The following is a 27,341-nucleotide window of genomic DNA, read 5'->3' on the forward strand; positions in this document are numbered from 1 at the left end:
TTTCCCGTTCGCGTTCGGAATACAGGTCTTAACGTCTATAAAGATGTATATTGTTGTATTCCACGCCATAGGAATAACTTCAAATAACATCTGTATAAAATTCAAAATAAAGGAACAAAAACGAGGACAATCTTAGTTGTCTCCTTAAAATTAATGTCGAAGTGTTTGTTCCCTTGTGAACTCATGATCAGTAGGAGTGACCGACACAAAGTGCCTTCACATAACTGTACCAGTGCCGGTGTTCTAATTTAGCACCATATCGTTGCATTTCCACAGTAAGGTTCGCACTCTACTGATAAAGTGTTGATAACTTTCTGTCTGTCAATCGATACATGATTCTGATAACGTGTCTAAAAGTTTGATCATTCCGACACTGACAGTGCAGGTCTCTTCATTCATCCATTGCGCCGCGTCATGCGACAATGATCTATGTAATTTGCGGCGAGCTTACCTTCACACCCGCCTGCGCATACGAATAGTATGGTCAGGTGCTAGTCTGTCCGCTTTAAAGTCACGCAATGTTTCGTGGTCTCATGAGCGGAAATGGTAGCGCCTGGCCAGACTGCACAAATGCAAAATTTGCATAATACCCATTTTTGCATTATGTGCGTCAATCAATTTAATTAATAAAGACATCAAAACAATCCCGAATGAGATCGTGCTTTTTTGTCATTTCGAGAGGTTCACTGATTAGTGTATGGACCTTCATTTGTATAAATACTTTTATGCGACGAACCAGTCAAATATTTCTATATTTTGAAGATACATATTCTTTGATTATAGCACTGTCTTATTTTGAAACGCGTTGCTGGTGACATAAGCTTGAATATGAAGTAGCGCCTGCATTTACGATGTCCTCAATTGAACATTCATGTAACAGCACTGCGCTCACACGACAAATGAATAGCAACTTATGATAAAGAAATATACGCACCGAACGCCGAGTGAATATTAAAATTAAATGTATTCGGGGAATTTGGACATTTGGTGCATTCGTGCGATAAGTGCATATTGGTCTCAGGAGATAATTATGGGATAGTTTTAAATAGTGAAGGGAGCAGAGACGACTTCCAGATACATCAAATTCACGGTATCTGGAAAAAAGCTAAACACGTGCAGTCGCGTACCCGTCAATTTTGATGGCGGACAAAACTCAATTATGAATGCACTACACCGGGCAAAAGTTCAACCGTCATTGTTCAACCGTCTTTGTTCAGACCTGGGCAAAAGCTCACTCATATTGAAGGGAATGTCTGCCAGTCCATTCATATTTCTCAATTACATTTTTTTGCTTTATGGCAATTTATCTTGCTGATGGCAACTGAATAATGACAAATTTCAATTGCATTTAGGTGTATGGCAAATGCTTTTTGCATTGCGCTATTTGTTGCCAAACATACTGCAACTTTCGTGCGCCTTTGTGCTTCTTTGCATCACTTGGTTGCATTTACAAGAATCATCATTTCATCTGTCGTTTCTTTATAATTGTGAATCAAATATTATCTTGCATATAGATGAAAATGCACCATTTAGAACAATCTTGATTTGAGTTTATATCGCTTTATCGTTTGTTTATTACAACTGTACAATAGTTTTTAGAAAAGCATTGCAGAAGTAAATACACTAGTTAATAAACAAGACGCAAAGCGAGAAGCACTAAAATGTTACAAGGCATGACGCAACTTGAAGTCAATGAAATGCGACATAAACCTCCGCGCAGAGATTTTACTGCATACAGCATAGCTGGATCAAATCCCTGCCTTCATTACCAACCACGTGATGATAGCCTAGCTACGTTTTACGATAATTTTACAGTTGTTAACTTGTTATTTTTACTTTTTTTGATTTCGTCTATCAGCCAGATGGGTTGGGGTGTACCACTCAGGGGGGCAAAACAACACATATCTTACTTGATTGTATACTCAATATAAAGTAACAAAATGTGTGATAACAATCTCAGTTGGGCAGCTATAAGTTATTATTGAGCTGTTTCTATGGCAACCGTCAGGCTTTGACTAAATAGCTAGTTTAGCTAGTATAATTCTCAAATATTTCTTCAAAATTGGTTCTAGAAAAAAAAGTTTGGTGTTAAAATGAAGATTATTATTATTACCTAGCATGATCTGCAATTAAATATGCAAATCAGTACATTTGCATATCTATGAATATTAATGAGATTGCAAGAAAAGTTCCTAAAAACTAGCGAGCCTCCAAAATAGTAGGGTCAATATATGAAAAAAAACCACCTTCAACCACCAAAAAATTGCTTCAAAAGGTATTTTAACTGAACCTGGTAGAGTAGAAGCTTCTTTAAAACATATCAAAAGTTTATCACAATCGGACCTCCGGAGAGTTTTTTCAAGATGGCCGCCAAGATGGCCGCCAATACCTATTGATGATCACAACTATGTAACTATACAATCAAATTTGATGAATTTGGTGTCTATTTCTAAGTTTCAAGGGGCAAAAAACACATAAAGATCATCAGACATTGTTTAAGTGTACAATAGTACTCACAAATCCAACATGGCGTCGAAAATGGCCGCCAATATGGCCGCCAAAACCTATAAATGATCATAACTATGTAAATATCCACTCGAATTTGATTATTTTTATGGCTATATATGGGTTTCAAGGGGCAAATAACACATTTAGATCATCATACATTATATAAGTTTATTATATTACACCCAAATCCAAAGTAGCGTCCAAAATGGCCGCCATGATATCCACCAAAACCTATTAATGATCAAAACTATGTAACTATCCACTCAACTTTGATGGATTTGGTGTCTATACCTACGTTTCAAGGGGCAAAGAACACATAAAGATCATCAGACATTGTTTTAGCTAACAATAGTACACGCAAATCCAACATGGCGTTTTTTTGGTGGATATGCATAGGTTTCAAGGGGCAAAGAACACATTAAGATTATCCGACATTGTTTAAGTTTACTATATTACACACAAATCCAACATGGCGTCCAAAATGGCCGCCAAGATGGCCACCAAAACCTATTAATGATCATTACTATGTAACTATCCACTCAGATTAGATGCTTTTGTTGTTTATACCGAGGTTTCGAGGAGTAAAGAACACATTTCGATTGTCAGATATAGTTTAAGTTTATTATGTTACACAGAAATCTCACATGGCGTCCAATGACACAATACGAAGGACCGCAAGTCCATTACTTTTGACGTGATGCTTGTTATGTGGAACGCCATAGTTTGGACCTGTCGCAATTTCTGGATTTTGACAAGAGGATCGATATTTTTCAGCTTCAGGCAACACTTAATTGGCAGGGAATTATGCGTATCTTACATCAGCAAAGACAGTACCCTGGGCGGTTGTCAGTCAAATTCTTGCCTGTGATTAATATGTACATTGGGGACAAAGCGTGCATTCTGTCAACATAAGTCTTAGTTTGCAACCTTGCCACAACCTTTACACCATTATAACGTTTGACCAACCCTTGTATGGGAAAGCTGCCGAAATCATCATTGATGCGCCACAAAGTAGTTGAAAATGTTGTTCAGAATTTGGGATGTTTCATAAACGTATGAACTTGCGGGGGGGGGGGGGGGGGGCAAAGGATCCCTCATGGAAGAAACCGCTCTCAAAACAGGCTGTCTATTGAGAAATGTAATTGTGCACCATGTGACACGAAAATCTGTCCAGAGGGCTTCACGGGACCATCTTATTATTGAAAAGTGCATACACAGCCAGCTTTCAGCAGAAATGACCAAGGAAGATCCAGCCATTCAGATGCTGCTGGATCATGCCAAGGATTTGTACTCTTCCCTTTTGAGGGGCAAAACGACGCTAGCAGATGATATGTTATGCGATTTTGATCAAACTCGAGAGGGCTACAGAGAAGTAGACACATGAAATTGTCCAGACCTCAAAGACAAGCATAGTATGGCTGAATTATTAGCTTATGATGAACAATTCAAGGGTGTTGACTAAAGCATATCGTACTGGGTGTTGGTTGATGCATTAGGCATTGCCCAAATTGCTATCCATCTTTGCTGCTGCTGGATACATTACCTGCAATCTGCGTATTACTACATATATCTGCAGCAAATAAGCAACCTAGAGGAAACGCACCCGGACGTTTATCGAAAGTTCGGTATTGGTTTTCACGTTGTTTGTAGGAGCAATCAGTGCTGGGCTGGGCTAGGACTTGATCTTGTTATTGAGCAAACATTGATGGTGTTTTTATATAGCACATGTGGTCTAACTCGCGGCAGTGGAATGACTGAGGAAATGCAAACCCCTTGGACCCTGTTTGCAACATCCGAGCACAACAGTGCGATGCAGGATTTTACAGACCTGACCTATACTACAAGTCCACAACTCAAAGACTCGACTGAAGCGTGCATCAAATGGGATTCTTCTGATCTAGAGAAAATGCAGACACAGATTACAACCTGATCACCATACACAGCTGACCCTACTCTCAGAAACACGGTCAATGAGATAGTGGCTGGGTCACATATGAATGTTCATGCAATTGAGGCAGTTGGGAAAACGATCATAAGAGATATCATAGGAAAGTTGGTCTTTGCTTATAAATTCACGAGAAATACAGAGCCAAATCTCTTATGAATATGAATAGCTTGGCTGTTATGATCGCTTCTGACAGTGCTTTTGATCCTGCTCTTCTGTTCCAGCGTTTCCTGGTGGTTTCAAAATATGGAGATCCTTCCCTAGCAATCGTATTGTCTTATGAACTGAGCTCCCATCCTGTTGCCTTCTTTGAAGCCAAGAACATACTTTGTACAGCAGATAAGCCTCAGATCGCTCAGGAAATTTGAGAGTATGCTGTAGACACAGCATGTGAGGCTGTGATGAACTGTATTCATGAAACAGATGCATGATGGTGGCACTTTGCTGCATCGTTAACCATGGAGAAGAGCGAGTTATATAACGCAATAGCCGAGTCTTATGTAGATTCATTGAAAGGCATTACGGACAAGCGACAGTGGAGTTCGATGGCTACGAAGACGGTGATAATAACAAAGACAAAACGCACCGGAAACGTGAATCATATTGTGAGTTTCAGCAAAGAAACAGACTGCTCATGTAAAAAAGGAAGACTTTTTGTCTCGTGACAGAAACAAGGCCGGCATGATTGCTCTGATCAGAACAAATCTCACTAAAATGGGATGCTATGTTGTTCTGTCTTCAGGGGATGCAGACGTTCAAATTGTTAAAATCCTGCATTACTCCGAAAGGGACAATAAGACCATCTACTTCCGCTTGTATGAAAATAAATAGTCAAAGGAACGCAAAGTGTATAATATTAACCTTTTGAAAGAACTCGTGCTTATTCAGGCTGTAATTAATCTTAAATGATTTTCAGCAACGGTAAAAAATCAAGTCTACAGAAGTTAGTGTGATAACCTCAATTCGATTAAAGTTTTTCTTGTCTCCTAAACTATGGCATTTTACATAACAACCATAACGTTTGAGTAACAAGTTATGGACTTGTGGTCCTTCGTATTGTGTTGATGGCCATTTTGGACGCCGTGTTGGATTTCTGTGTAACATAATTAGCTTACATTTTGTCTGATGATATAAATGTGATATTAATGTGTTGTTTGCTCTCTGAAACTTGGGTATATACACCAAATTCATCAAATTTGAGTGGATAGTTTCATAGTTATATTTTATAATCATAAATATGTTTTGGCGGCCATCTTGGCGGCCATTTTGGGTGCTGTGTTGGATTTGTGTGTAATATAATAAACTTAAACACTGTCTGATGATCTTAATGGATTCTTTGCCCCCTGAAACCTATGTATAAACACCAAAATCGTCAAATTTGAGTGGATAGTAACATAGTTATGATCATTTTATAGGTTTTGGCGACCATCTTTGCGGCCATCTTGGCGGCCATTTAGGACGCCATGTTAAATTTCTGTGTAACATAATTAACTTACACTTTGTCTGATGATATAAATGTGTTCTTTGCCCCCTGAAACCTGGGTATAGACAACAAAATCATCAAATTTAAGTTGATATATACATAGTTATGATCATAAATAGGTTTTGGCGGCCATCTTGGCGGTCATTTTCGACGCCATGTTGAGTTTGTGTGTACTAAATTAAACTTTTACAATTTCTGATGATCATTATGTGTTCTTTGCTCCTTGAAATCTAGGTATTAACACCAAATTCATCAAATTTGATTGGATAGTTATATAATTATGATCATAAATAGGTCTCGGTGGCCATCTTGGCGGCCATCTTGAAAAAAAAAACACTTTCCGGAGGTCCGATTGTGGTAAACTTTTAATATGTTTTTAAGGACCTTCTACCCTACCAGGATCAGTTAAAATACGTTTTGTAGCAATTTTTGGGGGGTCAAAGTGTATATTGACCCTACTTCGGTTCAATTTTTCCCAGACAATTTATGAAAATTAAGCTGATTGAGGCCCCATCTTCAAAGGAGAAAAAAATACCAAAAGCTGCCAGTACCAAACTGTTATCAACCATTTTCATATGCTACTGGCATGCATCTTCCAAGATATATAGGTGTAGTTTTGCCCCCCTTAATGGTACACCCCACCTCAATTTTGGGTACTTGACTGAAGGGCTAATTTAGGTAATTATTATTTTTATTATGAACCTAAACTTATATACTTTTTTTTTAAATAAAAGAAAATGAAACTACTTTTTATAATATAATACAAAAAATAAAATCCTTCTAAAATCTGGTAGGATTTTCTTGTGGTGGCAGAGCTTGTATGTGAGAACAAGGAACGACAACTCTGCTTGCAGATTTATGCGACATGACTATTTGTAATGTGCAATTCATATAAAACAGAGAACCAAAAAATCGGGATTATTAAACTCCTAATTATTTCCTAACAAGTAAACCACTGACTATTTTTGTCGAAAAAGCCCTGCCTCTGCGATTCAGTAAAATGACAGAAGCAGGCCGGCATGGTTTGTTTTATGTGCACACGCAAATCGATGCACGTTTTTATGTCAGTACTTTCGTCCGTCCTTCTTTGCACGTCGGTCACAAAGCACGTAAATCAACACAGATGAGCGAATCGGAATTGTCAATTGATATTTTTGTTGACTTTACGCAGAAAAATGATTTCTAAGACTTATTAAGAAATGAAAATGAAGTGTTGACTGCATCATAACGGTGTGCGCACTTATTGTAGAGACTAACTGGAAAACAACTTGCAATCACCGCAGGTCAAGCGAACGTTTGAATATCAAGCGGACCGCAGCTGTGACAATAAATCATGCAATGGACTTAGGTCTATCGTACGTGAATTATTTTCATAACATTGCTTGAACAACACACACATACAGGAAGATAAACGCAAGTATTACCAAAGAAAGTAAGCAAAGAACTCTAAATGATATGAACATTTTTATTCTCATCAACATTTTATCATTTGAAACATTTATAGTCCGCAGTGGTTTGTACACGCGATTCTCTCCATGGCGACCCGGGTGTACGCGCGATTCTCTCCATGGCGACCCGGGTTCAATGCCCACTTACTGAGCTTGTGAGTTTGGTTGATGGTCGCCATACCGAAACGGTGGGGCTTTCTTCCTGGTACTCCCCCCACATAAACACAACACATGACTACATCAAAACAAAAAATATTCTTGTAAAAATTAGTCTAGTTATTTAATAAGGTCCTGCTGGGACACAATCCGGATCCTCACATAATGCAGCCTCAGGCGCTGAAGTACCTCATAAACTAGAATATACACACAAGTCCGTTCGCTTACTGATCTGGAACTTTTTTACCAACAACTCTCCAGATGCTATACGTTTTCATGATGAACGCACATAACACACACAAATTACGACTAACAACGCGCACTCGCGCACTCACTATAAACGCACACATACAGGCGCACGCACATATGCTCACATGCGAGTATCGCAAACTTACCATGTGGTCGTAGTCGAAGTGTCCCTATGTATTTCAAGTTGCAAATAAATAAATCATATTATTTATTATACACGAATACATCTTTTTACGGAGGGTTATAGTCAGCAAAACTAGCTTTGACGCAAATATTACTGTTTCTACAAAGCCTACACCCAGGAAATGATTGTACTATTTCCACAGTTGTCTCCCTGTAGAATAATTTGCGCAGGAAAGCCAAATTCTTGTTTGCTCCCTGTAATGTAATAAAGCAGTTCGTGATACATCGGATATCTCCGGAAGTCTCTGAAATAAATCGTCTGCTGAACTAGAATGACAGCAGGTCATGCATAGACAAATTAATAAAGAAACACGAACAAAGCTTCATGAACAATTTATTAGAGATGATGCATTTGTCATTTACTCGAAAGAATATAAGATTAACATACATCATGCAAACATTATAACGAACTATGCAGGTAATATTGATCTAATTGATGGAAAAGGCATTACGACGAAAGGAAGAGGCAGTCATTTTGGATTGAATGCAACAAAGCATATTGCAATTGTAATTTAGCAGCATGCATGTACAGGTGGATAGTACCTTCCATACACTCAAACATAAGCAAATTAGTGAAATTTGTCAGTTGCAGACAAATGCTCAAATGCGATTTTATTGTTTAAATACATTTAAAAGCAAAAAAAAAACACAAACAACTTTTTTAGTTGCAAATCGGCATATGTTTTCTTGTTTACCATGTAATGCAATCTTATAGTTATACTGTCAATCTTTACTTTATACGATACAAATACACACACAATCAATGATCGTCTTTCATAATACATTTCTTAAACATGTTCCTGTTGTGACACTGAATATCCCCCCCCCCTTCCCACCGTCCCCATAAAAAATCCTTTAAACATGGCTTTTTTAAGCTGTTTATCATATATGTCAAAATAATTTATAATTAATGTTGCTTCGTTGACATTGAAGCAAATATTTAAATCTGATTTGTTAAAATACTTGACCGAAAACGGCGGTTTAGATAATTTTGATACATAGTGTCTTCTCGTTCTTTTTAAAAAAGGACTACCGACAATTACTCAGATTTTTTATTTATTTATCAGCAACGTGTTGACGGATGAGCATATGTCCGGTCCATCCAGCTTTTCTTCCCTCTAGCTTGTCCTGGAGAACAGTCTTGCACAGAGGGTCTTGCCTGGCGACGTGTCAAAAGCAAGCAAGTGTTCGTCGTTTGACGGTCGCCAGTGGGGTTCTTGTGGGTCGTGTTCCAGACGTACTCGTTGGTCTTGTGTTCTGTGTAGGAGATTCGAAGAAGTCTTCGGAGACACGTACATGTATGTTCAAATGCCTGTATTCGTCGTTCTGTATCCGCGTGAAGGTTCAGGTCTCGCAGCCGTAGAGTTGGATGGAGGCTACGAGAGACTTGTAGAGCCTGTACTTGAGTGCGATCTGATGGAACTGTTTGTCAACAACCTGCCCAGTGTGGCCATCGCTGCGGTTGCAATAGCAATTCTTATTCGGACCTCAGCAGTACGGGTACTATACTTGGACATGGCCACTTCTTCTAGCTTCACTTGTGTTGGCCGTGCAGTTCACCATGATCTTCGATTTCTCCTTTCTGACCTCCATCCCGTATGATCCTGCACTTTCATTAAGTCTGTTGGTCAGATCTCGAAGTTCACTGCTGGTGCCAACCAAGAGGTCAATGCCATCAGCGAATCTCAAGATGGATTTGAGTCTTTCACCGATGGAGATAGAGGTGTGGTGGTTATGGAGAGTCTCCCGCATTATCTTCTCTAGAAAAAGGTTGAACAGGACGGAAGATAGCAGACGACCCTGACGGACGCCCACTGATGTATGTTATGAAGAAGCTCCCCCTCTGTCTGGTGAGAAGTACTGCGCTGCTGGCGTTTCCGTAGAGTCCTTCGTAAATGTTGAATCCTCTCATAACATGCCATATAGGCCATAATGTCACACGTGGTCGAAAGCTTTTTAAAGTCATTTAAGTTTACATGAAGAGGACTTTCATTTTCAAAGTGATATATAAGACATACATGTATATGAACAAAATACTGGTTACTCATTTCAGAGGTAGAGCATTAAAATTTATTATATTTTTTTTTTTAATTATATAAATATTTTATTTCTCATTTTGCAATTAATTGATGACTACCAGTCAATGTGCGGTCTCTCACGTAAAGTATCAACAACATTGAGACGTATCAAGTCGTTTTTATGCTCCCCTCAAATAAATTTAATAAATATAGTCACCGCTTCGTCTGTCCGTGTGTGTGTCTGTCTGTCCGTCCGTGCACAATTTTTGTCCGGGCTATTTCTCAGCAACTAATGACCGGAATTCAATGAAACTTTATGGGAAGCTTCACTACCAAGAGAAGATGTGCATAATATCAGCGGGTTCTGGTCGGATGATTTTTCACTGAGTTATGGCCCTTTAAAATTTTCTATTAAAAAAATCTTGTCCCCCAACTACTGTGCCCTCAAGACGTTTCCTTTTATCTGAATATATAGTGCAATATTGTGACAAAAAAAAACTTTGGGGAGCATCACCCGTCTCCGACGGTTTCTTTTTATTTTAGTTTCTAAAATGCTTCATTGATTTTTTTAGTACCAAAATTATTTGTGATATTTAAATATACGCTTCATGAAACAAACTATTTTCATACCGTTCTCCGGTATGTCTGGAAGCCTCTTTTGAGCCTGGCAGAATGTGAAAAGACCGGAAATAAAGGCTCCCTGGACGCCACCATGTTGTGCGCCGGGGAAACTGGCAAAGACGCTTGCCAGGTAAGATTTGCCTTTAACAGGTCAAATATTCATTATTTAATCAAAAGGGTCGCTTATGTAGACGAAATTATTTACTAGTATATAACGATGAAATCATTCGCTACAGCTATCAGTTTCAATGCTATTCATGTAACTATATGTGCAATTATTCTAATAATATTGAAATACAAACCAAACCGGAATTGATGTCATTTCTTCTTTTTATAAGAACTTCCGGAAATGGCATATTATCAGTCGAATTACCCATTGATGTAATTATGAAAAGTTATTACCAAGCAACACAATTAAAAAAATCGTGTTTACTTTGGTGGGCAAAATCTATGAGAATATTCTACTGTTTCAGATAATTGTATGTTAACAAATTTTCCTCCCCATGACTTTAATTCCATGCTTTTCAATAAACCACAGGGTGACTCTGGCGGACCTTTGGTTGCTCCCAGAAGCGGTTCATGGGAACTCGTTGGTAAGTAAATGGTTAATGTATCTCTCTACAGAAATAAAGCTCAAAGAAAGTAAGAGGATAGTACGCCGTCTAGCTATGGATTACATATATATTTCAATGTATATCTAAAACACTCGAGAACCGTATAAAGGTAAATGGGGAAGTTTCGGATGTCTTTTAATCAAGTAGAAGTGTAAAATAGGTTAATCAAAATATCACACCTTACTATTATTCACCTAATCATTTGTCAAAGAGAAACGTCAACAGATTGCAAATCATTGACCTTCAATATGCGAGTCAGGCATTTCAGAGCTAATGAACAGAGCAGAAAATAACATAATGTGGCAAGTGATGCTTAATTAATAATTAGAAACAATAGATAGACGTTTACATTTGCAGTCGGAAAGAACAAATGATTATTTTGCTTATACACGCGGTTCTGAAATATTTGCAGGTGTGGTGAGCTGGGGATTCGGGTGCGGCCGTGCCCACTATCCGGGCGTATACGCAGACACCTATTACTTTACATCGTGGCTCAACAGCACTCTGTAGACGGTCTCGTGTTTTATTATCCGGATGAATAAACTAGATATACGACAGCATTCCGCGGTAACTTTTCATTTTCCCGTGCAGTTGTTTTCTTTTTGGAACAATTGCTATAACTGACATACATGTTTGATGAAAGCTGCAGTGACAACATATCCAACAAGATTTTGTTCAGCTCAAGTTTCGTTTTGAATCGGGAATTTTATTTTTTTATTCATTTAAATGTATGCTTCATTTCAATCATAACACATGGTGTTTTTTCTTCAATTCTCTAGTTCGGCAGATTCATTTAACAGGGACAACACATAGATAAACAAGTATTATGTATTTTTATGTTTTTGTTTCGTCATGTTCGTGCAATTTAAAAGGTTTGAAATTATACTTCAGCATTTTGAAGTTTTTAAATAAACCGGTTTATTAACCGGATACAATAATAGGCCCGGGAGGGGGGTAACTTCCTATATACGGGTGTATAGGGGTGTGCCGATTTTATGGGGTGTGTTTTTCGACTAAAATTATAGAAATGGGTATGGTTTTGAGCATAGATATGGGTATTAAAATCAGAAATTTGCTTGTATATAAATGCATATAGAATCAAAAAGTAAATTTCAGTAGCGGGAAAGATGCAGAAACTTGACTGTTTTTATCTGTTGCTTGATCGACCAAGATGATACTGTGACGTCATATATTAACATACGTCATATATTAAGGGACGAAATCGTTACATAATCTAAAAGTGACGGGAAAAGTTCAGTTACTGCAAATGATTTATGAAATTGTGTCGGAATTAGACGACTGTCAAAATAACCGACTTTACGCTACATGTGTACACGGAATTATACTCTGTCATTCCCGGCTGTCATTGTGACATCTTGGATAATAATATATGTTTTGTAGAAAATTTTGATTATGTGTGGAATCAAGAAATCGTTATCACAGGCTTTGAAAGTTAATTAAGAAAACATATTTAATTTCCGGCCATACTTAAATATAGGATTTTATTAAAAGCTCTTATTAAAAATCTGTTTTCGTAGACAGTTTAGATATATCTCTAGCTCAACGAAGGGTCCAGTTTATCAAAATTCTTGTATTGAAATGGGTCCACTTTCTCAATGGTATCGTATACAAATGGGTATGCTTTTTCAAAAATCTTGTATCAAAATGGGTCTACTTTATCAGAGTTCTGATATAAAAATGGGTCACATTTCGTAAGTCTCAGCGGGACACCCATACCCTAAAATTTGGGAAGTTACCCCCCCCCCCGGGATAATAGGTTAACCTGTTAATATTTTAGTAACGAGATGCATCCCTAGTTTCTATGCCATCTTAACACACCGTTTTTAAAATATAATAATACTTCTGACCAGATTGGAAAATACTAAATGTGGATTGGGCAAAATGCGTACATGACACACCTGTTTTTGGTCTGATTTTATAAATACACACAAGAGACCTAAATGAAACAATACCAAAAAAAAAAAACGGCTAGACGAAAGCACGTTTAGCCAATTCATAGGCGATTTATACAATTAAGTTTGATTGGCCATTTGTAAATTTTTACTCAATGATTTCGTCTCATCTAAATTAAACAAACAATTGCACTATCGGATCGGTTCTGTTCAGATCAAAATGAATAACTTTATTAAGACGTCATTTTTTTCAATGTTTTGGTAATGCCGGAAAATTGCAATTTTATTGCATAATTTTCACAAAAATCGCAAAAAAGTCTAATTGCGATTTATGTCGCACACAAAGTGCATGCGACAAATAGGTAATAATACGGAAAAAAAACGGGACTAATATCAAATTCCTCAAAGTTCACAAAGTATGAATCAAACTTCCGTTTTATATATATTTTCCAATTGGTTTAATCAAATATAGCGCTTCCATCTAAGCCAATCGATATATTTGTGCATTCGAGATATTTCTCCGTTTGAACAGTATTCGAATTGTTTGTCAAGATTGCGTTTTTTTCTAAAAGGAAAAGGGGAGATAGCAAATTTACAGTAATCAAGGAAACCGTCTCGCGAAAGAACAAATCTTAATAAATTGTATGAAAAAAATACATACTGCTTGAAGCCATATTTTTAACATTGGTGAACATTTAGGAAGTTTCTAAACAGACAATAAATAAAAGGCTGTGTCCAAAATTTCATGAAAACAAGATGTGTTTGTGTCTCCACCCATATATTTGACCTTTGACCAAGAACGATGACCTTGACCTTTAACCACTCAAAATGTGCAGCTCCTTGAGAAACACATGCATGCTAAATATGAAGTTTCTATCTTCAATATTGCAAAAGTTATGGCAAATGTTAAAGTTTGACGCAAACCAACAAACAAACCAGCACACAGACAGGGCAAAAACAATATGTCCCCAGTATAGACTGGGGGACATAAAAAGAACCGAACAAGGGTTTCCAAAATTTTCAGTTAAATTTTCAGCCGGTACAGTTCACTTGCGGTTGGCTTTACTAATTGTTACAGTAAAAAAGAGTGTTTGCTGCTTCATATTTGTTTTAAACACAAAAGGGTAATATGTTTTAGTTAAAACGCATGAATTGTAGGTTCGTTAGTTTGTGTCTTAAACGTATAAAATGAGATGTGAGACATTCGTCCACTATCTTTTGATGCCATTGCATAACGCTTCTTTTTCAAACAACAGTGCACACCATCATGCTTTTTATAAATCAAACTAAAATATGCTTCCGTTTTGAATACAAGCATGAACTTTTACACAGATGGTTTGGCATATTTACTAAGAATCAAACCATATCCAAATAATTGATTTATTGTGGTGTCAAATTTTGATGTTTTTTTTTCTTTTCCAAACCATAGTGGGTAGGTACCATCATGATAGTTTTATTGCTTAGCAATAAAACGATACTATGCTTCCTAGCTTTCAATGAACGTAAACACAAATTTGGTATGGCTTTTCCCATTACGGAACGATTGGATGTTAACAATATAAACACGACCTTTAGAAACTAAATTAAATATAAAATCGAACGTTGGTGTATGACTTTACCGTATTTATCTGCCCAGCAGGTCGCGTATTTGAACTTTGCGTCTTCTTCATTGATGTTTGCTTTCGTATGTGTTTACTATAAACACATGAACGCATAATGAAAATTGTAGAACTATGTATGAATGTAGGCAGATAGGTTTCGATATGTAAAAATAAATGTATACATAAATTTTACCTGGGCATTGATCGAATGATATCCCATTCTATTAACATAAGCATCCTCATTGAGATGTGGAGCTTGAATTTGCACTTAAGTGCCATTAACAACGCCAACAACATTGGGCAAGTTGGCTACACCTCGGAAGTCCGTCTTGACCCTGCTAAAATCATGCATGTTGATTGGGAATGATATGTGTCTTGATGTTGTTTCCCTGCTAGCCAGCATTTCTGTGAATTGTGACACGGATGGCTGTGACAATTTATGGATGTCTCTATCATTAATTTGAAAATCACCCGATGCAAAATAGCGTACAGTGACAATTATTTTCTCTCAGGCAGGGACATTTCTTTTCCAAAGTGTTCTTGGTTATAAACGATCACCGTATTCTTCATTAATCCGATCGATTCCATCCTTATCAAGACGGTATCGAAGCACAACCTCAATGTTTGTGAGGTTTTCATACGTATCCAGTCTTTCATTCATATCTACAAGTCAATAAATAAACAATGTTTTTATCCATATTATCTTTCTTGTAGAAAAATACACAAATAATATTAGAAACATTTTGAAATAATAAAAGGTTAATTAACATCAGCGTTTACATTTGAAAAAAAATGAATCATGAACACATGATAGTGGGATGCACCGGTTGCTAATTTCCTCATAAGGTGGGGTATCATTTGTCGGTTCAGGTATGAGTGCTGCAAACCTGCCACCTATCTGTGCTTTAAATACTTCTTCTATTACTGGATTTTCAAATTCTCAAATGTAACGCGAATGTTCTTCGTGATGAGATTGCTCTTAACTTCAGCTTGATGCTGGTGAGTACTAAGTCATGGTCACTGCCGATGTTTGCGCCAGCAAATGTTGTAATGGTCGCCTTGTTGAGGCTGGACTTGAACCGTTGCGGCGCTAGTATGAAATCGATCTGGTTGTGTACTTGCCCGTTTGAAACATGCATGGTCGCTGTTCTGAACGGTTTGTTTGGCTGCAGCGTGTTGTCCAGGGTGAGTTGGTGACTTCTGGAGAACTCAAGAAGTCTCAAACATCTCTCGTTGGTCTCTCATAAGCCAAATCTACCTACAATCCTTGACCAGTCTTGGTATGCGTCTGGGCCAACCTTGGCGTTCCAGTCGCCTTGGACAATGAGGATGTTTTTCTTGGGGACCTTGACTATTATGCGCTCTAATTTTTCATAAAACTGTCCAATTTTCTCGTCTTTGTAGTCAGCTGTTGGTGCGTAGACCTGAATGATTGTGATGTTTTGAGGTTTCGTTTATAAACGGATGGAAATGAGCCTGCTGGAGACTGGGATGCAACTAATGACGCTGTTGACTACCTCCTTCCTAACGATGAAATCAACCCCGTCGACGAAAAACATAAGCGGCGACAATCCCCTAACATAGTTGTCGTCCCATGCTCTTCATTGAAATTAAATGTGACGATTGTTAAATAGATCGTGAAAGCGTCGGCGTATGCAGGTATAGACTACCGAGTACGTTTTAAGCGCAGATATCATAACTATTGAATAACGTTGTAAGTGCATAAGAACAAAATGGTGCATCCTTAGCGCGAATTCTGTAAAGTTAATAGCTCTAGTTGACAAAGGTATCCGTTACATCTAAATGACAAAATTATGGTTCAGGATTGGCAGTATTAAACTGTTGCTTACTGAATAGTCAAAGACCGTGGACAACGTTTCATTCGGCTGCTTATTAAAGTGACCAATACTAATATTAAGAGATTACGCATATGTCAATCATTTTGTGTCTTACTGTCGAGTAATTCCACTAAGTGTGTAAACATCAGTCTAAAACCAACAAATAAATATTTAGTTTTATTAGAATCATTTAAAAATAGTGTTATGCCTTCAGCATCTACTGGTTCGGGAGGCATATACCGATTGGCCTGTCCGTTCGATCGTTATTTTGTCTGTACGTCCGTCCGTTTGTTTGGGACTCACCAAAGTGTCAACAAGACCAACATGTCACGTATGAAATCGAAAAGCATACACTTAAAGAAAGAAAAAAATGTATTCATTAACTGGGGCTCGAACTAATGAACCTTGGAGTAAATGTCTCGCACTTAAACCACTCGGCTATCCATGATCCTACATTGAAAAGAGCATTTTATACTTAATATAAGCAATCCTCGTAGTGTCACAAAATGCAATAACAACCGAACTCTCGAAATAATTTTATAATTTCCATGTTTTAAAATCGTCAAAAGATGCATAATGGATATTTAAGAGCACAATAAAAGTTCCGCATAACTGTTTCCTTGCAAATATCATAACTTAACCGAAAATTTGCAAATCTTAAATATTCTTTAATTCAATTTTGTCAACTTACCAAAACTTGAAAAGGTCCCTTTTAATATAGATAAACTAACTTAAAGAAACACTTTGGTTTAATTTATCCGTTTATGGATATGCTATCCAACAAAGTTATCATATTGTTTAAACAGTATTCTTCATGCAAACATCTGATAGTTATCAATATTTGTTGCCTCGGAGAAAAGGGTTGATTCCATCAAGTTAGTCTCTCAATGTCCGATCAGTCTTTTTATGCGGTCGATGTTGTCCGGTGTAAATCTTAATCATCTGCGTTTTTGTTCAGGGTCGTCAACTTTCTTATATCTGTCAATTCGGCTTAATTTTCTTGGTCGTCTTGCGTTTGGTGTTCCGTTGTCAGCCGTTTTGTCAGGTCATTCGTTATTCGGATAAAGACAAACGAAGTCAAATACCTTTTCCAAAACTTAACCAAATCGTTAAACTGTTCAGAAATATGTTTCGTTATACAATTGCTGGTCAAAACATTTATCCTAAACTGAAGAAAACCAAAAGTATTTCGCTGGATAAAAGTTAATGTGATTAATGCAATTGCTAAAAAACGGCAGGTCCGAATTCTTTGTCAATCCAAAATGACACGTTTAAATTTTCCTATCTCCGGTCAACAGGAAGTAGTGTATTCCTACGCACGCTGAGACGATTAACATGTTCTAATATCTGACCTTTGAAATTTATTGGGGCGCATCATGAATGTTAAAATATATTACCGAAACAGCTTTCCGTATTTATTTTCATTTACTTGATTACGCAATTTATGACGTATCTAGTGTGACGTCATTTCTCAGACGAAACATACTATGTAGTTACTCTCAGGACTTTAGGGACAACAATCTTGACATGGTGGTTTAAACAGTTTTTTTATAAATATTTTGAAAGCATCGAAACGTATTTTGGATTGTGTGTTTGTCATTCATAATTGTTAACTTCCATAGGAATAAAATAATTCGCTACGGCAGGATTACGATTTCGTAAATCGGGTTTTGGATCAGAGTGAATAGCATTCGATACAAACTGAAACGCTATCAAAAATAGTGTGGTTTAAAATACATTTCGATAATAGGGATGGAAAAAAGAAAAAGGATTTCGACAAAGGGATGGAAGAACAGAACATGGATGTTTATATCGTTGTAAACTTATTGATATAAGCAATGGATTAAAGTCGTCATTAGATCAACGGTAAATAAAATTTAGTTTTTATTTTGCTGCTTCATTTTTTACGAAGAAAAATATCACATTCTCGATTCGTGTTTTATTTCTTCTCATATTTTCAATAGGAAATTATTAAAAGGAAGAGTTTAAAGTGGAAAGTATTTTTACGTGACACAATCGGTAGTTATTCGGTCGTCTGGAATGTTGTGTATGCTATATGTTGATTGAGTCGTGGGTAATTTTCATAAATATGTTACAGCTAAAATATTTCATAAATATATAACCATGAATCATTACGAAAATAATTATTAACCTTTTGTCTATTGAGTTCATGCCTTTTTTCCAAATGTTTATCGTCTGTTAACATCACAGGTGGTTAGCGTGTGGCTATGATATTAATTAGTGAAAACATCATTTTAAATGATAAATAATCATAAAACGAAAAATCAACTTTTCTGAAAAAAATAATTTTCACTATCAAAAATATATATATATAACAAAGTATTCAACTCAAAATCACCCGAAAACAGGGTGCATCGCTTTGATCAGCCGTTACTTCATCAATTGTGCAGCGATTTTCGTGAACCTGGTCTTATTCAACGCAAAAATGAATTTCCTTTCTGGAAATGTATATATCAGGTTATATGTCTGCGAATGCTGGTCAAATTTTAAGAAATAAAACGGTACACAACTCGCGTGACCTCCTTGACAGCGATCAGACAGGATTCATGAATGAAATTTCAAGGTGTATAGACAGTTAGACACACCTTCGCATTGGACCAATGAAATCACTCGTGTGTTTAAAATGTCGGTTAGTTGAAATGTATGTAAACAAAGGTTACAAACGGCGCTGGACAGTTAGATAAGATGCATAATGCAACGGCAAGCACGGTAAGAATGTTTTTTCATATGTTTTATTGAATTACGGTATCGAGGTCCGTGAACTTTGCAGGGAAAATTCCCTTTACTTCGTGAAGATTTCAGTCTTGAATCCTGTCTGATCGATGTTAAGTAGGTCACGCGAGTTGTGTTTCGTATTATTTCTTAAAAGTTTACCCAGCATTTGTAAAATATTGCAAGACATGTACATTGCCAGAAAGGAAATTCATTTCTGCGTTGAATAAGACCGAGATCGTGAAAATCGCTGCATAATTGATAAAGAAATGACTGTTCAAAGCGATGCGCCCTGTTTTCGGGTGATTTCGATATGAATACCTTGTTATATAAAAAAATATATTTTATAGTGATTTTTTTTCCAGAAAAGTTGATTGTTTGTTATAATATGATTATTTATCATTCAAAATGATGTTTTCACTAATTAATATCATAGCCACACGCTAACCACCTGTGGTTAACATCAAAATAATCAAATGTGTTGACTGTGTCAAACCGGTTAATTAAAAGTAATGTTCTGGATGAGTTGTGGGTTTTGATTGGCTGCTCCAATTTCAAGACTTGCATGCTGTAAACACTCTTAACAAAGACGTTGCAGAGGAGGTTACTTAATTTGGTGATTGCCATTAGCAGAATACAACAGTCACAAGTTTATCGTGTTTTTTAAACACTTTATAATCAACTTTGTGTTTTTAAGTAAACAACTGTATTGTATTTAGCATCACATTCAATATGCATATAAACATATATATCAATTGCATAACTTTTATAATATATGTAAAATAAATAATTACATTTAATTGTTTAAGTCATTATAACATTACATAACACTATTTAAAACACTTTGGTCAAATTAATTTGTTATTTTATTAACATAATAACATAGATCACAAATCTAATCAGGGTCCTCACACTACTTTGGGGGAAGGGGTCCGCAGCCCTTAGGAGGGGGAATTTTCGCGGCGTTTCCCTTTTGGGGGGATTTTTTTTACTTACTTTCTCATTATTTCATTTGTACATGTTTGCACTATATTCATTGCATTTTTCATAATTGAGTATGTTTGAAAAGATTAAATTGAAATAGAATTGAGATATAATAATCGTGAGACACATCTTTTTATTAAAAAAAATAAAAAAAATAATAAAAAAATTTTTTTAGGGGGAATTCCCCCCCCCCCCCCCAAGGGGAAAAAAGTATACTTTTCAGGTGGGGGATTTCGGTGGCAGATTTGATAGATTGAGGGCCCTGCTAATTGATGGAAAGTTTAAAAAGGCACAAAGTAGAGAATGACATCAAATAAGCCTTGAAATTCAACATTCACGGTCTGCAAAATGTGGACAGAAGAAATCTGCCTTCGTACAACTCTGACTTCTGAGCAGAATCTGAGGTGGCATCAATGGCCACATGCTGTACATTGTGCCCACTATACAAACACTATTCCATCGCATTTGCCAATTCCTGGAGGTGAAAACTTATTGCAAACACAACAGTTATTTGATGGGTCATCTTCTGCTAAGTCACTCTCACTTTCTGATGAAACTTCATTTGTTTTCATTGTGTGGTCTTTGCTGCCGGAAGGTTTTTGGTCATCAATTATTTGTTTATCTCTAGTTGTTTTTTTTTTTTGTTTTCTTTTTTTGTTCACCCCTGATCTTTCAATGTCATATTCTGGTAGCTGGTTGAACACTTTGTCCTCTGTAATTGGTTTGCCTCCCAAGTTCGGTTTCTATTTGGTTTCTTTTGTCTTGTTTTCATTCGGTTGTGTTTGTCCTTGTCTTGGTTTTGGCGCGGTTTTAATTAGATGTTTATCTAATAGTTCTTTCATTGTCATGCTCGATGTTTCTGTGTTGCATTTTTTTTTTGGGGGGGGGGGGGTGATTGTGAAACTGATGGCAAAATCATCTCAATAGGAACCTTTGGAATTGTTGCATCAAAAGGCAATATTCCGGCTTTTCTAGCTGGATTGTGAGTGGTGTTATTGACTTCAAGTCCGCCTTTCGTGACAACTCTGCGATTGCATACTTCGTAATTATTCTACCCCTTTCTTTAGCCATATATAAGTTGCATTCACCTTGAATGGGCCAAAGCATGCTATGTCTAACGGTTGGAGGGCATGCGAAATGTGTGGTGGGAGAACAAAAATGATCACATGGTGCTGTCTGGCCCAGTTTACAATGTCAAGAGACACATGAGATGAATGACCATCATTAACCAACAAGATGGGTTTAATGTTGTCGCCAGATCCCCTTTGCACAAATTTCAAGAAGTGTTCATTGAGGTACTTAACGAGAATTTCATCATTCTCCCGCCCAGAGTCTGACATGTCGTAGGCTGCCCCAGCTGTTGCATTTATCATTAACGTGTCGTTTGACCGTTTCCCTTTGAATATATAGTAGGGTGGTATAACAACACCTGCTGCATTTACACTGGCTACTATGTTGGTGGAGTTTGGTGAGGTTACTACTTGCGTTTTAGTTGCAGAAACACCAGTAATAACTTTTGATGGCCGCCATTGCTCCGGTTGAATTCCTGTATCTTCAAGGTTGTAGATGAGATGTGGTTTTGATTTGAGACCATACTTTTCAAGAACCGCATTCAACTCACAATAGTTATTGTCAATGTTTTCTTGGGTCACTGCTGCTGCACGGGTGGATGAAAGGGCCCTTGGTTTTATTATCTTAAATCTATGATACCATCTTTTCAGGAAGTTATAGTACCAGTAAATACTCAGCATGTCATCTGAATTACGCTTTAATGTCAATTAAGCTTCACTGCAAATTCACTGGCTAGAACATTTAACTGTGCGCGATTTAGACCATACCCCCACCTGTTCCAGTGATTCAAGATTGTTTACCAGCAGCTCCTCTTCGTCCAATGCAAACAAGGAATCCTTACCCCACTTTGCATTTACATTCACTTTGTTAAGAACCATGTCCCTTAAAGTTTGTTTTTAAACACCAAATGTAACAGCAGCTATGTCCACTTTCATATGGTTTTCCTTAACTGCTTTATAGGCTGCCATCATCATTTCATAGGTATACTGTTTCAGGTTCTTCATTCTGACAGGTTTTTTTTCTGAAAAATGTAATTAAACACAACATTTATTTCTAATTGATAAAAATTGTCCCCTCTTCAAATTTCTAACAATTAATGAACAAAAAAAATTTACTAGAGTGTTACCTAGGAAGATGTAAGCGTATTTACCAATCTCCACGCAGAGTTGTCGTTCCTTGCTCTCACATACAACTCTGCATAAGGCTCAGCACGCCATTTTGTCTACCAAATAGCTAAAACCGAACAAACGCATACAATGTATATTTGTGTGGATATTTAAGATCGCATGCATTTAATTAAGAAATATGACTTTTAAATGTACGATAAATCGTGCAAAAACTTGTGAGTTTTAATGCAACTCTTTGGAACTATTGTATTGCCCATTTACACAGATGTAATCATTCCACGCACTTCACAAATGTAAACAATTGTACATATTTTTTATTGAGTGACGTTAGGCATTGTTTCGACGTATTTATGTATGTTGGTTTCTTAACATAAAAAAAACATATCAATTTTATAATAAGTAATTAAGACTGATATAAGATAACATGGTATGAGATGGTTTTCTTTAATGCAGTTAATGCAATGTAACCGTCGTGCAAGAGATTGTTTAGTATACTGTAAACTCAATGATGAACGCTTGGAATGATCATGACATGAATGAGACGCTTTCATAACAATAGTCCGTTCTGAGCCCAACACAGAGGTGAATGTAATGTGACCGTCGTGCAAGAGAATGCGTATTTACATCAAATGTTGTGCGCATGCGCAGTCCTTCATTTGTAAACAATGTAAGCACAGACGCTCTAACATGGAATAATCTTAAAACAGGATTTTGTGTTACTTAGAAACAATATATGGATATAAATAGTGTTTATGTTTGAAAAGAGTGCATCGGATCATGGTAAATTTCAATATTTACCTGTTTTTTTTTCACATTTTCGAGCTGTAAAACGAACGCCGACTATGTCAATAGCGGGTGCGAACGTTCCATCATGTCATTTTACGCGATCTCTATAACCACGACTCAACAAGAACCCACGGCTCGACCAGAACCTACCATGTAGGAGGCTCGACAATAATAAATATAGTGTTATGTCAATTTATCATTTGTCTTTGATAAAATGTTTCAACGGCACGAAGCAGGATAAATAGAATATATGGTTGGTGCCGAGATGGAGAAAGTTTCTCCGGTTTGGCCCGAAAAAGAAAAATAGGGCTCGCTAAAGCGAGTCCTATTTTCTTTTTCTAAGCATCACCGGATAAACTTTCTCCATCTCGGCACCAACCATGCATTCTCTATAACATTGATCTAATGCTGACTTATATGAATTCAAATCAACCAATGACCAAAGAATAATAAGACTTCTAGCGGGTTCGTCAGCGTTTATTGAACGAATCATCTTGTTTAATGTTTAAGATTTAATAGATTTGTTGTTCATACACTATGTATTACATGTTAATACAATTAATACATCCCTTCGCTTAACAACAGATTATATCTTTATTATCTAAAATTAAGATTATTAATTGAGTAATATTTATAGCGAAACCAGTAAATGGTTAACATTATATATTTAATAAATGCTTTTGGCAATTTCTTGTATGGCCTGTATTTGTGTTAAACATTATTTTATTCTGATTTATCACATACCATACCCTGTTTCCCATGTAAAATAACTATTACGAATATTTTTATCTTACACATGTGTAATATACTTTTTAAGCGTTTTCATTGGCTTATTTTCGTTTGTTTAACCAATCGCATTTTGTTATTTTGCTGAAATGACGTTGCAACGTCAAATGACGTCACGAAATGTTAACAACATTCGGGATTTATCATTATGTTTGCGTAAATTTATTTAATATGCTCATTTACGAGCATGTGAAAAAAAAGATCTGACACTCGTCCAGGAAATTCGTGAGTAAGCTCGCCAAAGGCTCGCGTACTAACAAAATTCCTGAACTCGTTTAATAGAATATGATATGATATGACAACTCGTGCCAGATCCTATTTATATGTCATATCTTCTTAATTTTTATTTTTTCAAAAGAAACACATGTTTTTTAATAAAAAAAATGGTTATGAGTGAAACTGCCTTATTTGTCTATCTGGAGCACGGAAAGTTTTATGTCTTAAGTTTTTTATCCCTACACACAAAGAATAAAATGTGTTTATTTCCGAACGTGCGCCCCCCCCCCCCAAAAAAAAAATAAAATAATAAATTAAATAATGTATTTGTTGGTTATCGAATTGGAGCACGGTAAAGTTTTTATATACGTGTTTATATATTCGTGTATTTGGATATTTAATATAAAGAAATGAAACTCCAGCTGCTGGAGCAGTATTGAATTTTCATTAAAACAATTAATTGGTCCTTTATTTAAGGCAAGTGACCGATTGCCCAAACAGTACAAAACAGCACAATACAGCACAATACAAACCAACATAAACACAAAATATGAATAAAGCTGGGGTCACCGCCTTGGAACGGTCAATGCAAAGCATTGGGGGTTTAAACCTGGTTATAGAGCGCTCAACCTCACACTTGGCCCAGCAATATTCATAATACATTTAAGTGTAAATAAAATTTAACGTCATAGCATTGTAACTCAAATTAAACAATAATAAAAGGGAATTAAAACGCATTCAATTTAATTACTATTTAATTACTCAATTGCATTAAAGATACAAGAGTAACAGAGTTAAAAATTTTTGACGAACGATCAAATAAAACTATTAACAATTGTCAACTACATTCCTTCTTTAAAGAAAAAGATTTGAGAATGTAGCATCATGGAGTTAATATCTCAGATAATCATCGCGCAAATACAGGAAGAAGCAGCAATAATGGGTGTAAAAATTCCATATTACATAGCTTGGTTGTTTATGTGACTGCTAAAAAAATAAAAATAATTAAATCAAACAAGAAACGCCTATCAGAGAGAAAATATAAATGAAATGGAACGTTATAAACCCAATGACCTATGCATGTAGATTACAACTGGGAAAGTCGGTCGTATGACGTCACAAAAATCCATAATGACATAATGACATGAACAAATTCCAGGGACAGTACTAAATAAAAATATTAATGGGGCTGTGCTACTAATAAAACAAGTTTAGGTGATTTAATATTAAGAAGCAAATGAATAACAAGAGGGCCATGATGGCCCTGAATCGCTCACCTGACTCATTAAGATCAGATGAAAACTATGACCTCTATTGTCTACACAATGTTTTTCTATGATTTGACCTAGTGACCTAGTTCCTGACTCTAGATGACCCAAATACAATCCCAATCCAGATTTCATCAAGATAAACATTCTGACCACAGTTCATAAATATTGGATGAAAACTGTGACCTCTATTGTCAACACAAGGTTTTTCTATTTATTTGACCTAGATTTTTACCCCAGATGACCCAAATACAATCCCACCCAGATTTCATCAAGAATTCTGACCAAATTTCATAAAGGTTGGATGAAAACTGTGATCTCTAATGTCTACACAAGGTTTTTCTATTATTTGACCTAGTGACCTAGTTTTTGACCCCAGATGACCCAAATAAAATCCCAACCCAGATTTCATCAAGATAAACATTCTGACCAAATTTCATAAAGATTGGATGAAAACTGTGACCTCTATTGTCTACAGAAGGTTGTTCTATTATTTGACCTAGTGACCTTGTTTTTGACCCCAGATGACCCAAATACAATCCCAAACCGGATTTCATCAAGATAAACATTTTGACCAAATTTCATCAAGATTGGATGCAAACTGTGACCTCTACTGTCTACACAAACAAATTGTTGACGGACGGACGCACGGACACACGCAGGCACGCACAACGGACGCCGGACATCACACGATCACATAAGCTCACCGTGTCACTTCATGACAGGTGACCTAAAAATATGTGTCGGAGATAAACATGAACAGCTGTGGTTAAAATCCCATAGAAACAAGGGCTGTTTGTAAAACATGCATGCCCCCCTATATGGGCTATAAGTTGTAGTAGCAGCCATTGTGTGAATACGTTTTTTGTCACTATGAATGGTGGTGGTGGTGTAGTAGTAGTAGTAGTAGTAGTAGTAGTAGTAGTAGTAGTAGTAGTAGTAGTAGTAGTAGTAGTAGTAATAGTAGTTGTAGTAGTAGTAGTAGTAGTAGTAGTAGTAGTAGTAGAAGTAGTAGTAGTAGTAGTAGTAGAAGTAGTAGTAGAAGTAGTAGTAGTAGTAGTAGTAGTAGTAGTAGTGGTAGTAGTAGTAGTAGTAGTAGTAGTAGTAGTAGTGGTAGTAGTAGTAGTAGTAGTAGTAGTAGTGGTAAAAGTAGCAGTAGTAGTGGCAGTAGTAGTAGAAGTAGTAATAGTAGACGTGGTGGTGGTGGTGGTGGTGGTGGTGGTGGTGGTGGTGGTAGTAGTACTAGTAGTAGTAGTACTAGTAGTAGTAGTAGTAGTAGTAGTAGTAGTAGTAGTAGTAGTAGTGGTAGTAGTAGTAGAAGTAGTAGTAGTAGTAGTAGTAGTAGTAGAAGTAGTAGTAGTAGTAGTAGTAGTAGTAGTAGTAGTAGTAGTAGTAGTAGCAGTAGCAGTAGCAGTAGCAGTAGCAGCATTACAAGACCAATACTTAAGAATGATGAAATGGGAAAAGGTAACATAGCACCAGCAGTAAATATGGGGCTCATTTACAGGTCAGATTTGGAATCTCTGCTGTAAAATGAGATTTTGAATGAATTAAAGGGAGGCAAATCTGTAATAAAAGAACATGCATAAACCGTAGTTGTTTCCCTTGTTTGAACCATGCTAAATCCTTACAAGTTTGGAAAGAATTGGATGAAAAATTTGGACTTTATTGCATAAACACCATTTTCTCAATTCAAGGGGAGGTAATTCTGTACTTCATGGACCAATAATGCTCATTTTTTGTAGGGTTCGTGTCCTCATTGATTAAAAGACACTGTGCAAATTTGGAAAGGA

General features: G+C 36.6%; 1 long non-coding RNA gene across 1 annotated transcript; it reads left to right on the forward strand.

The window, feature by feature from the left end:
* Nucleotides 1-10,645: 10,645 nt before the first annotated feature.
* LOC127868746 (uncharacterized) lies at nt 10,646-11,783 on the forward strand. The gene is made up of 3 exons (XR_008044236.1): nt 10,646-10,741; nt 11,150-11,204; nt 11,638-11,783. It is a non-coding gene; the product is annotated as an uncharacterized LOC127868746 (long non-coding RNA).
* Nucleotides 11,784-27,341: the final 15,558 nt, after the last annotated feature.

The sequence above is a fragment of the Dreissena polymorpha genome, chromosome 2 (assembly GCF_020536995.1).
Source record: "Dreissena polymorpha isolate Duluth1 chromosome 2, UMN_Dpol_1.0, whole genome shotgun sequence".
Taxonomy (NCBI): Eukaryota; Metazoa; Mollusca; class Bivalvia; order Myida; family Dreissenidae; genus Dreissena; species Dreissena polymorpha.